Here is a 15710-nt window from a genome sequence, read left to right on the forward strand (position 1 = left end):
CCTAGCGAGGAAATGAACTGAGAGGAAGGAGACTGAAGGCAGGTCGGAACGGGGTCTGGATGGCTTCAGAGACTCCAGCCACGACCTGAGGAGCAGGACGCCAGGCGCAGGAGGCCCGCAGTCCCCGGGCCCCCGAGAGGGAGGAGGGCCGCCCTCCCCCGCCCGCGCGCCCCCCGCCGGCCCCGCGCGCCCCCGCCGGGAGCTGTCCAGACGGCCCCGCCTGCGCCTACCTGGGCACTCACCCGCGCCGCGCGGCCTCTCCACCTCCCACCCCGGCCACGGGGGCCCCCGACTCGGCTCGGGCCTGCGCCGCCGCCGCCTCGGAGGAGCCCCGCGGGTGGCGCCTCCGCCTCCGCCTCCTCCAGCCGGCGAGCGAGCGGCCAGACAGCGCCGGAGGTGGGGCGGGGGCTCGGCGGGCTCGCCCCCGGGGCCGGGCGTCTGCCGGGGGCGCGGGGGCCGGCCCCGCCCCGCCGCCTAGCCTGGCCTCTCCCTCCCGGCTCCCTGGATCCGCGCCGGGAGGAAATGATGTGTTGCTGGCTGGTTAATCACAGCTCCAGACACTCATTGGCCGGGCGCTCCGCAGCCACTTCCTCCTCCTCCTCCTGCTCCTCCTCCTCCCGCTCCCGCTCCTGCTCTTTGCAGCCGCCGCCGCCGCAGCCTCTCCGCCCCCTTACCCCCCGCGCCCGGGGAACTTTTCCACTCCGGGTCCCGTCTCCCTCGTCGCCCCCGGGGGCCGCCGCCTGCGCGCAGCCGGCCTCCCCGCCCGACCTCGCCGCCCGAGCCGCGGCGCCTCGGGAAGTTTATTCTGCCTGCCCCCTCCTCTCCCTCCTCCTCCGGCTGCTCTTCACCCCGCCTCCTCTCTCTCCCTCCTCCCCCGCCCCCTCCCCCGGCTCCTTCCCCCGGGTGGCTGCTGCCGCCGCCACCACCGCCGCCGCCGCCGCCGCCGCCAGCCTGCTCCTCCTCGGCCCGCCGCGCCGGCCCCCGGGCGCGCAGCCCCCGGCCACGCTGCGCTCCGCCCTGCGCCGCCGCCGCCTGGAGCCGGCTGCCGACCCTCCTCCGCCCCGCAGAGTTCCGGGCTCCCTCGCCGGCTGCACCGCCCCGCCCCGCCCCGCGCCGCCCCGCGCCGCCCCGACCTGCAGCGCCGGGCTGCCGGGAGCACTCCGCCTCCCTCGGCTCGGCACCGCCGGCCGCGACGGGACCCGAGGTGAGGACGGGTCGGCGGGCGAGCGGACGGGGACCGGGGCCGGGAGGACCGCGCGGGCGGTGGGAGCCGCGAGGGGCGGCGGGGAGGGGGGGTGGGAGGGTGGGCGTCTGCGGTGCCTCCCCCTCTCCTCCATTCTTTCTCCCGCGAGCGAGCTCGACCCCCCCCCCCCCCCCCGCCTCGTTTTGTGGAGGAACCGAACTGTCTCTCTCTGGGCCTGAACCGCTGGTGGATCTGGAGGACGGAGGCGTGGAGTGTGTGCGTGGGGGGTGTGCACTCGTGTGTGTGTGTGTGTGTGTGTGTGTGTGTGTGTGCGTGTGCGCGCGCGCGCGCGCGCGTACTGGAGTCAACTCCGGCCGGCCGTGCGTGCGCCCCGGACTCGTGAGTCGATCTGGCTGCTGTCGGGTCCCACGCCGGGCTCACCTTCCAGACCGAGCCGGGTGGAGCCGAGCGCCGGGCTCCTCACCCCCCCCCCCCTCGGATACCCATCCTCTCCAAGAGGAATTCTCTGCCGGAGAAGAGACAGCCAATAAACTCTGCTCAACTCCTTCCCTCCCTCCCTCCCTCCTTTCTAGCTGCAGTTTCAAAAAGCTTCAAAGCCAGGAATGTGGATTCATCTTCCGATCCCCAGAAGGCAAATGTGGTTACAGATGTTGCCCGGTACTTTGCCAAGTTTAAAAACCCTGCCTTCAACACTAACCAAAGCGGTGAGGCTCGAACCTCGGGCGGCCGGGGAGCCAATGTGGCTCTCCGGATCCAGTGACGGCCTCGGGATTCGTGGAGCTCTAGACTGGCTCGTTTCTGTCCGATGCCAACCACCGCCCCCCCCCCCCCGAACTCCTGCCTGACACCCCGAGTTTTCCGTGCAGGAGGGGAGCTATGGAGTCAGCAATTAAGGGAAGAAAGCCTTCCATTTGGTAGTAAATAAATGAAGAAGTGTTGGTTAATTAGTTGTCAGTAATTTGGCTTTTGGAGAGAGGTGAAGGCTGTATGGTGAATTTTTTTTTCTTTTATTGGGATTTTCTTTCTCCGTTGAGGTATACGTGGTGGACGTTGGAAGATGGGAAGAGGATGCCATCCTATAATGTTCTGATATTCTTTAAAAAAAAAACAAAACCTTGAACTAAGATATAACTCAAAATGATTTTTAAGAATCCCTCCCCAAAGATACAGACTGCTCTGACAATCCAAAGGTGGTGGCAAAGAATAGATACCATCTTCCTTTTTCCCCAAAAAATTCTTCATGGAAAGATGGGGGTAAGAAATTTTAGAGATGGGTTGATCCATGTGGCTGCCTTAAATGGAAACACTATAGTATGTCCTGGCACTTGTCTCTGGAGGTGGGTTGCTGGCCCGAGGCCCGGGCTTGGGCAGCTTGCAGACAGACACTAGTCTTGTGCTGACCTTAGACACTAGCCTTGCCTTGAAGCTTTACAGAGTTCAAACTGCTCAAGTAGAAATATGCTCATCTAGATTGAAGATGGGGATACTGGGATCAGAAAGTTATTTTTGGTTTGGGTAGAATCTGGATCAGGGTTTTCTAAGATCAAATTCGAATTTTGAGATTCAGTTACTTTTGCTTATTCTGCTGGAATTAACACGTGGATGTGTTTTGAAGCTGAAATTGTCCTGGATAATGATGCTTCTACATTATCCATTATGCTGAGACCCAAAGATGGTATATGATACTGAGATAAATTCTGGCTAGATGACAGAGGTCACAGACCAGGATGGACATGAATGAAGTTCTTGCTGTCCTTTTTCAGTTGTATTTCTGAATTTTACCTTACATAAAACTTGTTAGTCCTCTTACCACTCTTGCACCTTTGAAGATAATGATCATTTGAATCCTACTATCTTCTTGTTAGTGCAGATAAGTTAAAGGATATTAAGGATGCAGAATGAAGATGCCCTACTAAGAAATGTGAATTTAGCAGTGAAGACATTAACTAATTTATTAGTATTGTAATGGCTTCTTTTTAAAGTAGCGAGTTACCACTAACAGTGGTTCAATTGGTTGATAGAAGTTATGCCCCTTACTTATGGTTAAAGGGAACTAGTCCTGAATAACCATGTTAAGGGATTTTAGAGTTTAAGTAGACTAGCCTTCTGGGGAATGGTGGGGGTGGGGGTGGTACAGAAAGGATTTGAAAAATGATCTTGCTCTTCAAGGTTATAAGGTGAAAATGGACTCATTGCTGTCCTCTGTGGCTTGTTTGACTGTTGGATCCTTGGATCTTGATTTATTTTGTGTATAAGGAGATCTCATTTCCAACTTCTTAGAAGTGATGGCAAGCCATCCATGATGGAGAAACCCTTTTATGTCTTTGTGTGAATTTGATGACTGTGGTGCTCTATTATGTGCGCATGTGCAGAACTGTGCTTGGCTCTTAAATGTACCTTTCTATGGCATTTCCTCAACTATTATGTAGTTCTTAAATAGTTTTACCTGCCTCCAATAAGAAACCGTTGCTTGACAGATTTACATATTGGAGTGGGGATTTGAACCAGAGGTTTGTGGGATTCCAGGACCCATTTTCTTGTCCACTGTTGTTAGGGATTAGCAAATTTCATTCATTCATTTACTGTCTTCATGGTTATACCATGGGTAACTTACAGAAAAATGAATGTATAATGTTTTTCTTTAAAGCATCGGTGCACTTCAACATAATTTAATGATATGTTTTAAGAAAAAATAACATTGCTGCTATACAGAAAGCTAGCTAGCTCACTAATAAGGAATAGAAGATAATCATAAAGATGCATTACGCTTGGACTGACACCTCAAATTCAGGAAAATGAATACCTGATCTTGTGTGCTGTAGGTATATAGGATAAGGGCGGGGGAGGAGGATGGATGATACAAAATTGGTGGATTTTAGACTGGGTGATGTGTTCACAGATGCAGATCTTATTTTTAAACTTTATAAACCACATATATGATTTATCTTTTTTCTGTAGAATGATAAAAACAATGAAACACATAATCATTCACATAATGAGTACATAGGGAATATGTGTGTACTGTTTTGACTGCATGGAGGAAGCAGCTGATTGATAAGATCCACCAGGAATAATGTTAAAGCAGCTGATGATTTGTTATCTAGTAAGGATGAGGTATGTCCTCTTCTCTTTTCTCCTTTCCCTTCTCATTTCCAATATTGTGACTAAACCGATAGTGTAGATGGCACTGGGGCTTTGTCAGAGTGCAGGTATAGAAGACTGGGCAAGGCTGGACCTTTTTCTACCTCACTTTGTCTTATGTGTCTAGTACTTGGAATGGGGCATGCAATGTTGTCATGGAGTGTTAAAACACTTCTGTTTGCCAGACAATGGTGATTCACACCTGTAATCCCTAGCTGTAATCAGAAGACTGGGATCTGAGAGTTGTAGTTCAAAGTCAGGAAACTCAGTAAAATTCTTAACCGCATTTAACCGCTCCAAACACAGAAGTGAAGCTGAAGCTCAAGAAAGTGGTAGAATGCCAGTCTTGAGTGAAAAAACTAAGGGGACAAAACCCAGGACTAGAATTCAAGCCTCAGTACTGACACCAAACCAAACCACACCAAACGCTTTTCTTCTTTAGCCAATGGTAAAATGATCATTCAGAGTTGGAAGCAGAATCTTAAGTTAGAACAGTGCCTGGATAGAATGTTGACAACTTTAAACTGGTGAGGCTGGGAAATAAAGCTGTCCGAGATTTTAATTTGAATCCACAGTCTCGTATTTTATTTTCCCAAGCAAGTGTTAGGCACTGTGGCTTTATTCCTGGAAACGAGGATTTGGAATTGGGTTTCCTGGTACAGAATGCTTTCTTTGATCTCTGGGAGCGAAAACTTTGTGTTTCTTTCCATGGCCAATTCTAGCTCTCAGAAGATCCAAATGGAAGATTTACCTCTTCTTTTTAGGTATTGGACTAAGCTCTTGCTTGTCATGCTAGTTTAGGAATCAAAGGTCCAAAGTAGCATTGTGAATTGGAAAGGACATTCGAATGCAAGATTCCTTTTAAAAGAGCTTTACCATCTTGGTATAATTGGCACCCCCTTGTCTTTGGTTCAGCTGGAAGATAAGTTCAGCTGTAAGATAAATTGCCTCTCACAATTAACTAAGACTTGTCAGGGGAAGCGAGGAGGCTGAGGAGGGAGCTGTGTAGAGCACTTGTGTAGCATGCTTGAGGATATCAGTCCTTGTAAAGTTAAACCCTGAGCAACTCCATGTAGTTAAGTGGCTGCATGGTGGAGTAGATGTATATGCCTGTGTTCTTGTAGGCAGTTCTAGGAGTATGAACTTGTTTCTCATATAATCCCTGAGAGCTTTGTTTTCCAGAGCAAGTAGTACTTAGTTGTTTGGCTTTGGAGTTTTTAATCTACATTCTACTTTACCCATTAAGGTTGCTTCATTGTTTACTTTGGGTGTTTGGTCTTTATTCTGTGACTGGGAAAGTAACTTTAACTTTCACCCTTTCCAAATTCTGTAGAGGTACATATAGTAGATGAAGGTTGTTGTGTGGGGGATGAGAGAGCAGGCACATTTAACACAGTGTCCTGATCTCCAAGAGGCCAGCTCTTCATCCATACTAAGGGTTGTCCTGGGCTATGTGGCCCCTTAATCCTTCCCCCACCTCCTCCAGGACTCAGAATAATCTCACTGCTGAAAAGAACATATTTTGCCTTTTGATGGTCTCCTAGCATTTTATCACCCTCACCCCTCATTTTGGGTCTGGATTGATATCTTTCAGGGCAAGGGTACAAGTTATTCATTCTTCCATTTATTCATTGACTTGATTCATTCCTCTTCACTAATTTAAAACCTTGAAATTTTCTCACTAGGCTTCTGGATGGCAAGGGCTGTGTCTTCCTCTTTTGTGGATTTTTTTTTTTTTTTTTTGCACCTAACACAATTGTTGGCCCAGATCACGCAGCCAATAAATGGTTTTGTAATTGAATGAGTGGATGGCTGCATGCTAGTGGAGTGGAGGAACCTTGTCCTTTATGGAGTGGAAAATCTCAGGTCAGGGCAGATACAAGTCACTAAGCATGATTCTGAGGTTCTTAAACATGGGTGGGAAGCAGGGATGAAAGATACTCTAGGACTTAGAGGTGAGGAACCTCTTTTTCTGCCTGGAGCCATAACACCAGTTGACCATAAAACAACATTAACTGAGGTCGTGACCAGAAGCTGTACTCATCAGCTCTGTCAGGTACAAATTTCTTTCAGGCCTGTGGGCCTGTTGGGTAAGAATACCTGCATTTGACATTCCTCTTGACCCCCTTTTTTTGGTACTGAGTATTGAACCCAGGACCTTTCATACTTACTGAATTATATCTTCCATCCTGACCCTTCACTTTTTTTATGCTTGACTGTAACTTGTGCAGATTTATTGTATTCTTGTTAGTTTTTTTTTTTTTTTATTTAATATTTAAGAGAGACACCTCTCTTTATTTTGTTTTGTTTTGCCAGTCCTGGGCTTGTGCTCAGGGCCTAAGCATTCTCCTTGGGCATTCTCAAAGCTAGAACCCTACCATTTGAGCCATAACACCACTTCTGGCTTTTTTTCTACGTATGTGGTACCGAGGAATTGAACCCCGGTCTTTGTGCATGTTAGGCAAGCACTCTTACCACTAGGCCAAACTCCCAGCCCTGAGAGACACCTCTCTTTGGGTTAAGGTTTCAACAGATGTTTTATATCCTGCAGTGCAAGGTATTTGTGTGTGAATTTGGGACTCTAATACTTAGTTGAATGCTTCTAATTTTCTCCTTGGCCTATGTCCCCAAACAGTTGATGGTAAAAACAGAATGGTAGGCAGTACTTGTGTCAAAGGTGAAAGAATGTGAATGACCTCTTTGGAAGATGGAGGGAACCCAAAGTCAACTCTCAGTTGGTTTTAAGCGTTGGCTTGAGTGGGCATAACCTCGTAGAACTTTCCAGCATGAATACTTGATGATTAGATCGTTTGCTCATTTACGAAAGCCAAGATTGGCCATTCACGGTTGCTTAACAGTGTATTTGCCATTGAAAATGAAGATTACCCTAGGCTTTATTGCTTTTGTGGTCAGTGATAAACTACTGATTGAACTACTACAAAAGTAACCTTGAGTCTTAAGAGAAATGAGGAGAGGTGATTAAAAGAAGATGACAGGTGATATTGGACAAAGCTGGGTGGAAAGAAGTGGGATGGATGTTGGAGTTGGGAGCAATTGTGAACTGAGAAAAATGTGTGGTGAAAAGCATTCTGCTATAGAGGGGATGGGTTGGCTCATATTTAAGGGGAATATTGAATCTTTCACTGGTATACTTTTGCTCTAGGCAGAAATAAAATGTACTTGATTACTGTTCTTAAGTTAATGCTTATAAGCAGAAAGTTGAAACTTGCATTTGTGTCTCGTCAAGAAGTATACATAGGAATAGTCAGGCAGTAGGAAAAGCTCTATGTGGTTATCTAGAATGGTTCTTCCCCTCCTTTTTGGAAAGCAAAATACTAATGGACAAAAAGCATGTCAGGTGATTTTTTTAAAACTTTTTTTTTGAACTTGAAGAACCAGAATTGTTGTAACATGATTATAACAAGTTTCTTATATATGTGACCCAGTGAAAACTGGAAAGCTTGCTCTTTAGAGATTTAGACATAAAGATTTTGTTTCAGTGTTCTGAGCCATGTATTTTTGATCAAGATTTAGTAAACATACTCATACATGCGTGCATACATACATGCATATTAGAAGAAAGCTAAATTACAGGTTTTACAAAACAATATTGTAATGTTTTCTAATTTCTGTTCAGTTTTTATTAAAAAATTCTGATCTGTATCTCCTAAATTAATTTCAAAACTTGCTAATGGGACCTAATCAGCAGTTTAAAAAAAAAAAAAAGCAACAACAAAACAACCCACAACTGTTCTGTGCCAGGTACTGTGGAAATTAGCCTTAATTTGTTTATTGAATAGTTTCTAGTATGGATGAGGATTTTTTTTCTTTTTGCATGGATTTTATTCATTCTATACAAACCCCACACCTCTGTATACATCTCTTTGAACAAATAAATCCTGTTTTAGTCTTCACTTGTTTCTTTAAATCAGATTAAAGAGACTGATAGGTGAACAGTTATAAGAAGTGTATCATTGTTTTGTTGATCTCAGAATCAACATGGGGCTGATTGAATAAAACTGATGGCAGGAGCCCTCTGTGTGTTCATTTAAAAAATATTTGAATGGCAAGGTGACTTTTAGTAACAAGGATGAAGCTGGAGTACCTGTCCACACCGAAAGGATAGGAATGTAATTTCATGTATCATTCAGAAATAAAAAATGAAAAATTGATACCCCATTAATTAATTTACATTAGTAATATAGGAATAGAGCTGGCTCATTGCATTTCAAACATAAACTTAGTCTAGTGTTGGTAGCTTATGCCTGTAATCCTAGCTAATTAAGAAGCTGAGATCTGAGGGTCAAGATTTGAAGTTAGCTGGGGCAGAAGACCTGAGACTCTTATCTCCAATTAATCAGCAAAATTTTGGAAAGGCAGGAATGACTCAAGAAGTAAAATACTAGCCTTTAGTAAAAAAAGCCAAATGCAACCACACCCTGGTAAAACACACACACACACACACACACACACACACACACACACACGCACACACGCACACACACGCACGTGCGCGCGCGTGCATTTTCACACAAAAGAGACAAACTTAACTGTTGCCATTGTCCTCCTTCGTAAAATTTCCGTGCCTCTTGCTCCTTCCTCTTTTCTCTCTCTTTTTTTTTTCCTTCTTTGACCTTCATCTATTGAGCATTTCTCAGTTCATCTGTACTTGGGGCTAGGCATGGAAAGCTCAGTAAACCAACTTGATGATCTTCAGGTGGACTATAGAAGAATTACACATCTCACTATAAACAGCTGAGTGTTGTATGTTGGTCATAAGATATAGAGGGATAAGGATCAGCCAACATCTTTGAGGAAGTAGTTGTTTGGCTAGCCTTTGAAAGAGGTACCATTTTGATGTTATCATTATGATTGGTGTCTGAATGTGGGGAGGCTATGGATTAGGCATCCTTCCAAAAAAAGAGTATGGGGCATATTTGCTCACATTTAGTTTTTGTTCAGGAACCAGTTTGTGCAAAACATAGTTACTTAACTTTTAATCAATAGAATCAAACTGTGTCCAAGCAATGCTGAGTCTCAAGACCTGAGACCGCAGGTCAGCTTAGTGGAGTTTATTAAGGTGAGAGTGGTAGAAGGAAGGTAAGAAATGGATATTTGGAGCCAAATTCTGGTTTTCTCAGAAGGCCAAGCTGAAAGTTAAGATAGTGTTTGGAAAACAGGCTCTCTTGAGCCCTCTCCAAATCATTCCACTTAGTTCTCTCACTTAGTCTTATTATCCCCATTGTGCAGAAGGAGAAAGAGACCTTGAACTGATGAGCTAAGGGAAATCACCCACACAGAGAGTTCAAACCTTATGACAAAAAACCCCCCCCAAAACCAAAAAAGTTATATAGCATGTGCAGGTTCATACCTATGATTTTTTTTTCTTTTTTGTGGGTCATGGGGCTTGAACTCAGCCTGGGTGCTGTCCTTGAGCTCTTCAGCTCAAGGCTACCACCCTACCCTTGAGCCACGCCTCACTTCCCATTTTCTAGTACTTACTTGGAGATAAGAGTCTCAGGTTCTTTAGTGCCCAGGCTGGCTTTGAACCTGATCCTCAGATCTCAGCCTCCTGAGTAGGTAGGATTACAGGCTTGAGCCACTGCACCATCATACCTATGAATTTTAATCCACGTGTTAAGTCCCCAGCTCACTGTGCTGTACAGCAGAAGTGGAAAACAGGTAGACCTGACATATTGTATTTGAAAATTTGAAACTGAAGAAAAAAAGTGATTGTTGCTAGTTAAAAATGAGATCTCCCTTAAATTTTTTTTTTAAATTTTACTTAGGTGTTGATTCACACCCCTAATAACTATGACGATTATTAATATACTTATCCCTGCTACTCAGGAGGCTGAGAGCTGGGGAATCTCAGTTCAGAGACAGTCTGACTAGGCAGAAAAGACTGAGGGACTCCATGCTGGATTGGAGGTGTGGCTCAAGTGGTAGAGTGCTAGATGTGAGCAAGAAAGCTTAGTGACAGCATAACACCCTGAGTTCAAGCCCCAGTATAGGTAAGTATGAAAGCTATCCACAGTCTGCCCTTCCTACAGTCCATATTTCTAGCTGCTCTTACACATTGTACCTGCAGAGCTGCTTGAGGTTGAATCTGTACTGTGTTTGCCACAGTTCCTGATCACCCTGTTTCCTCTGACATTTGACTCTTGGTGATTGTTGCTATTTCTTTCGTAGTTTCTTCTTGCTAAGATTCCTCTTATGCTTCTTTCTTCCTGTGTGCTAACTGCATGGTCCCTATAGTAATATGACCTCTTGATCTCTGCTCTCCTGGGCATGATAATTTTGTGTGTGTGGGTGATGGTGGGATACCCGAAAACCAGGAAAGAAATAGAATAGATGAAACAAGAGATTTAGCTTAGTGGGAATGCTGTAGACCTTGGTTAAAAAAAGTCATATCTGTGATGAGAGGGAGGGTGGGATGTGTGCAGATAATACTGAGTTTTGAAACTTGGATTACTGGGAGAGTGATGCTGGTCCTAAAAGAAAATGTGACCTTGGCATGAGGAGCTGTTTTGGAAGGGATTGTGGCATTGGGGTGTTGAAGTTCTGGTGGAATAAGGATTTGGAAGATGTCTTACTTGAGTTCTATGAGACATTGCAGAAATGGAAGGGGGTTCCTGGAGAGGAGGGTTTGAGGGGCTGGCTTTGAGTAGTGGTAGCATCTGTTTTGGAGGCCTTTGAGAGGACGAGCATGCCCTGGGAAGAGCAAGCCAAGGTCTGGGAAGAGCAAGCCAAAGTCTTCATGATGGAGCCTAGATCTGCTTGGTAAAACCAGCCAGCTACAAATAGTTCAGAGTCTCTTACTGACTTTTTGAAAAAGGGTCAGATTTCTTATCTCACAAGCAAGTCAAATGTTTATCCTAACAAAGGAGTAAAATAACAACCTGGCTTTCGAACATGGGAACTTTTGATGTTATTTTGGTGCTTGTAAAGGGGCCTTGACCTTAGAGCCTTGGCACTATCCCTTAGTGGGCTAGAATGCTGCTGCTAGCCACAGCTTCACTTCTGGCTTTTTGGTGGTTACTTGAAAAGTCTCTGGACTTTGCTGTCAAGGCTGGTATCGAACCTTTATCTTTAGATTTTAGCCTCCTATTGAACATGGAAACTTTTGATTCATGGAACTAAGGAATCAAAGTCAGACATGTTCTTTGATGATGACACCAGTAACCTACATGTGTTCAGAGTTTACGGAGTCTTATTCAAAAACTGATTCTCACAGTTTTGACTCACAGGTAATAGAAAAAAGTTTCTGGAATCTTAAGACAGGAGCAATGCCAGAAGTGAATGATTGGATTCCCTCCTCCTTTCTTTCTTTGTCTCTTTCTCTATATTCCCTCTTCTCTTGGGATTTATTTTAGCCAGTTTAAGAATGGAATGTTCTTTCTAAATTCTGATAAGCCTTTTCCTCTGTTGCCATGTTTGCTTAGCATTCCCTTCAAATCCTTGTTTTTTGATTAGCAAGGTCCACCTCAGCCTTATTGTTGCAGGATGTTCTGTGTGCAGGTGGGGTGAATCTTTCTCAGATATGGGGGCTGTGTGTGAATGCAAATCTTCCAGAGGGTTGTTCTTTTCTTCTCAGGCATCTCACTCCTTTTGAGTACAGTACATACAACTCTTAACTTTAAAAAAAATAAACCAAAACTCAAGTTGGTATTTTCAACTTTTGCTCATAAATAGCTTTATTTTATTATACTTGCAATTAATAAGGTTTCCTACACATGTTTTTCCTTAAGAATCAAGTGCTTTTATTAAGATTTTAAAGAATTTTTTGTATTTTTCCATTCTTGAAAGAAAAATATTAAAATGAATTTTGGGGACTGGAGATGGAGCCTGATGGTTGAGTACTTGCTTTGGCATGGAAGGTGGAAGGCTCTGTCTGTGTTCAGTTACTAGCACTCTAAAAAGGAGAAGGGAGTAGGGAACTATAGTTACACTATTATGTATATTATTATATATGCCAGCTAATATTTATTTATGTATTGGAGACAAAGTCTTACTATGTTGCCTAGGTTGCCCTTAAGGTTTAGGGTTATAGCAATCCTCCTGACTGAGCTGTCTAAGCAGCTGGAACTACAAGTGTATGTCACTGTCCTATCAATGCATGTTTTGTTTGTTTGTTTGTTTTTGAGGGGAGTGTGCCAGTCCTGGGGCGGGAACTCAGGGCCTAAGTGTTGTCACTGAGGTTTTCCATTCAAAGTTCACTGTCTACTACTTGAGCCACAGCTCTGTTTCCAGATTGGAGAGCAGATTCTCATGGACTGTCTTGCCTGTCCTGGCTTCCAACTGTAATCATTAGATGTCATCCTCCTGCATAGCTAGGATTATAGGTATGCCTCACTGTACCCTTCCCCTGCCCCTTCAACTTAATATATTTTTTAATATATTTTTTATTGTAATTAATAAAAGGGTTACATGATATTTGCCAGATGGAAGGTGCATTAATTCACATACATTGATACCCTTTCACATGTCTTGGTACCCATTACCCTCTCCCCACCCCCCTACCCCTCCACCCCCATCTTGGTTTTCCACCCTTCCCTATCAAATTTCAAATAACCAAATACAAATAAATTCAATATATCAGATAACAAAGTGAGATACTGTAGCAATATGAGATACCCAAGGGACAGCAAAGGAGATGAGAGATAACAGTACATTAAGGACAACAATCATTCGTTATATGGCTTTTGTTTCAACATCCTGGAGGTCCTTTCAATTAGCTTCATACTATATGGCCTTATGTATCAAGATTTTGCTCTATTACAGATCTCCGCTAGGAGAGCCCAAGGTTTCTACTGATTATGACAAATGAGGGAAACCATTGAGCCTAAGTTCCTTTGAGTCTGGCTTACTTCACTTAATAGGATTTTTTCTAAGTCTTTCCATTTCCTAACAAATGGGTTGATGTCTTTTTTTCTGACAGCAGCATAGAATTCCATTGTGTACAAATACCACAACTTGTTGATCCACTCATCAACTGAGGGACATCTAGGTTGGTTCCATATCTTTGCTATGGTGAATAATGCTGCAATGAACATTGTTGTGCTAGTGGATTTAGTATGCCCTAGATTCTGGATGGTTGGGTAAATGCCAAGTAGTGAAATTGCTGGGTCATAGGGGTGTTCTATGTTTAGCCTTTTGAGGCACTGCCATACTGCTTTCCATAGTGGTTGAATGAGTTTGCACTCCCACCAACAGTTCAACTTAATATTTTTGTCTTGGAACATTTTTCCTGTTTATGTGAGCAATTATGCACGCGCGCGCGTGCCTGTGTGTGTATATTTATGTGTGTGTGTAATTATAGGCTTGAACTCAGGGCCCCCACATGCTAGATAATCCTAAGGAGAATGCCCCATCTGTCCAATCATTGTAGTACCATAATTAACTAGCCTTTTCATTTTTGCTTTAGGTACATTATGTATTAGAATATTGCAATGACTATACATAGGTAGTAATACCTCATTATTTTGGTTTTCCTCTCTGTGGTTCTTTTTTTTTTTTTTTTTTTTTTGCCAGTCCTGGGCTTTGGCTCAGGGCCTGAGCACTGTCCTTGGACTTTCTCAAGGCTAGAGCTCTACCACTTGAGCCTCAGCACCACTTCTGGCTTTTTTTTTTTATATGTATGTGGTACCAAGGAATCGAACCCGGGTCTTTGTGCATGCTAGGCAAGCACTTTAACCACTAGGCCAAACTCCCAGCCCCTCTCTGTGGTTCTTATTACCAGAAGTCAACTATAGTCTTAAAATATTATATGGAAAATTCTAGAAATCTTAAAAAAAACTTCTATTGTACCAAATCGTAAGTATTAGTTATTATTAGTGCTTTATTATACTTAATGTATAAATTGAGATTTCTCTGTATGTACATATTAGATGCCTGTGGCCAGGTATCTAGTGAGGGGCTTGGAACCTATCTCCCCCTATGGACAGGGGAGGACTGCTCTACATTTATGGACAAATAGTTCTGACTATACCTATATACCTACCTACCTCCTGAAAAATCCTGGTGCTAAATTTCAGAGCTTGGACTTGATGGATCAAATGGTGTTTCCACTTTAAATTTCATATAGTTTCTACCATATGGAAGTCATATGTGCAGTATGAACAAGGGTTGTCACTTGTGATTGTGAAGCAGTGTCGCTTGATGGTATAGGAGAGAACAACCAGACACAGTCTTGGTCTGTTTTTGCTGTGTACCAGTTGTGTGGCCCAAGAAACATATCTTTTCTGTGTTACTTTCCCTTCCTCCCGTGGCTGTCAAGAAGGGCAGATGCCATTCTTTCTCTAGTTTAATCATTTGTCCATTCAATCACAGTCTCTCTCATTTTTGGTCTTTCCAGTAAATGGAGCTTGATGATCTCTCCCTTTCACCCCCCCACTCCCTCTTTATTTTTCCTCGTGTAAATTTGAGTCTGTGAGTAACTCTGGGTTTTGGAAGCCTTGCTAACCACAGCTTTATTCTGGTTGTTTTAAAGCACGATGTCTGGTTTGTGCTTTATGTTAAAAGCAGAGCTTATGTGGTTGATCATCAATCCCCCCCCCTTTAAATATGGTAAGTGGTAAGTAGGCAGTTAGGGACCAAGAAACTTGTGTAGTCAGCTTTTTATTATTGATCAAGAATGAAACAATGGATTTTTAGTCTTAGGGAATAAGTTTTATTTTAAAAATAGCTTTAGGGGGAAAAAAAGCAATAGACTGTGATAGACAGTCTTCAAGAAACAGCAAAATTTTTATTTCTTACTGAACAGACCAGAGCAGAGACAGCTTTTGATATTTTGCAGCATTTTATAATCTGAAGAAGAAAAAAAATAGGGTTTATATGAAGTTTTGAAGTAGTTAATTAGTATATTTTAATAATATAATTGAATTTCCTGTTGGTTGCTAAATTATTTAAAATTTAAATGAAAGCAAACAACATAATATAAATTCATGTTCATATTCTTTACTGTAAACCAACCAGTCCATCATTTCTCTTGTTATTTTGCTTTTTATAAGACAAGATCTTGCCATGTAAACAGGCTGGTCTGGAACTCACTAGGCAGTTCAGGCTGTCCTTGAACCCATGATTTATCTGCCTCAGTCTTCGAGTGATGGAAGTATCAGTGTGGTCCATTTGGTTTTACTATTTGATAGAACTAAAATTTTTGAGTTGCTAAAATTTTCAGAAATTTGTTTTGGCCCCCTAGTTCCTCATTTTAAACGAAAAAATAAGCCAGGCACAGTGGCTCATGGCTATAATCCTAGCTACTCAGGAGGCTCAGACCTACTGATCTCGGTTCAAAGCCAGCCCAGGCACTAAAATGAGGCTCTTATCTCCAATTACCCACTAGAAAACTGGAAGTAGTGCT

The 15710-nt window shown here is 43.7% G+C and overlaps 1 protein-coding gene across 1 annotated transcript in view; it reads left to right on the forward strand.

Annotated features, from left to right (window-relative positions):
* The first annotated feature begins 977 nt into the window (after positions 1 to 977).
* The window catches only part of Acvr1 (activin A receptor type 1), a 123068-nt gene continuing 108335 nt past the window's right edge, over positions 978 to 15710 (forward strand). The window contains exon 1 of the mRNA XM_090342799.1: positions 978 to 1204. The gene's annotated coding sequence lies outside the window, so the exon portion shown is untranslated. The remainder of the gene's footprint in view (positions 1205 to 15710) is intronic.

This window comes from Megascapheus bottae, chromosome 12 (genome assembly GCF_031878675.1).
Source record: "Megascapheus bottae isolate mThoBot1 chromosome 12, mThoBot2.hap1, whole genome shotgun sequence".
Classification (NCBI taxonomy): Eukaryota; Metazoa; Chordata; class Mammalia; order Rodentia; family Geomyidae; genus Megascapheus; species Megascapheus bottae.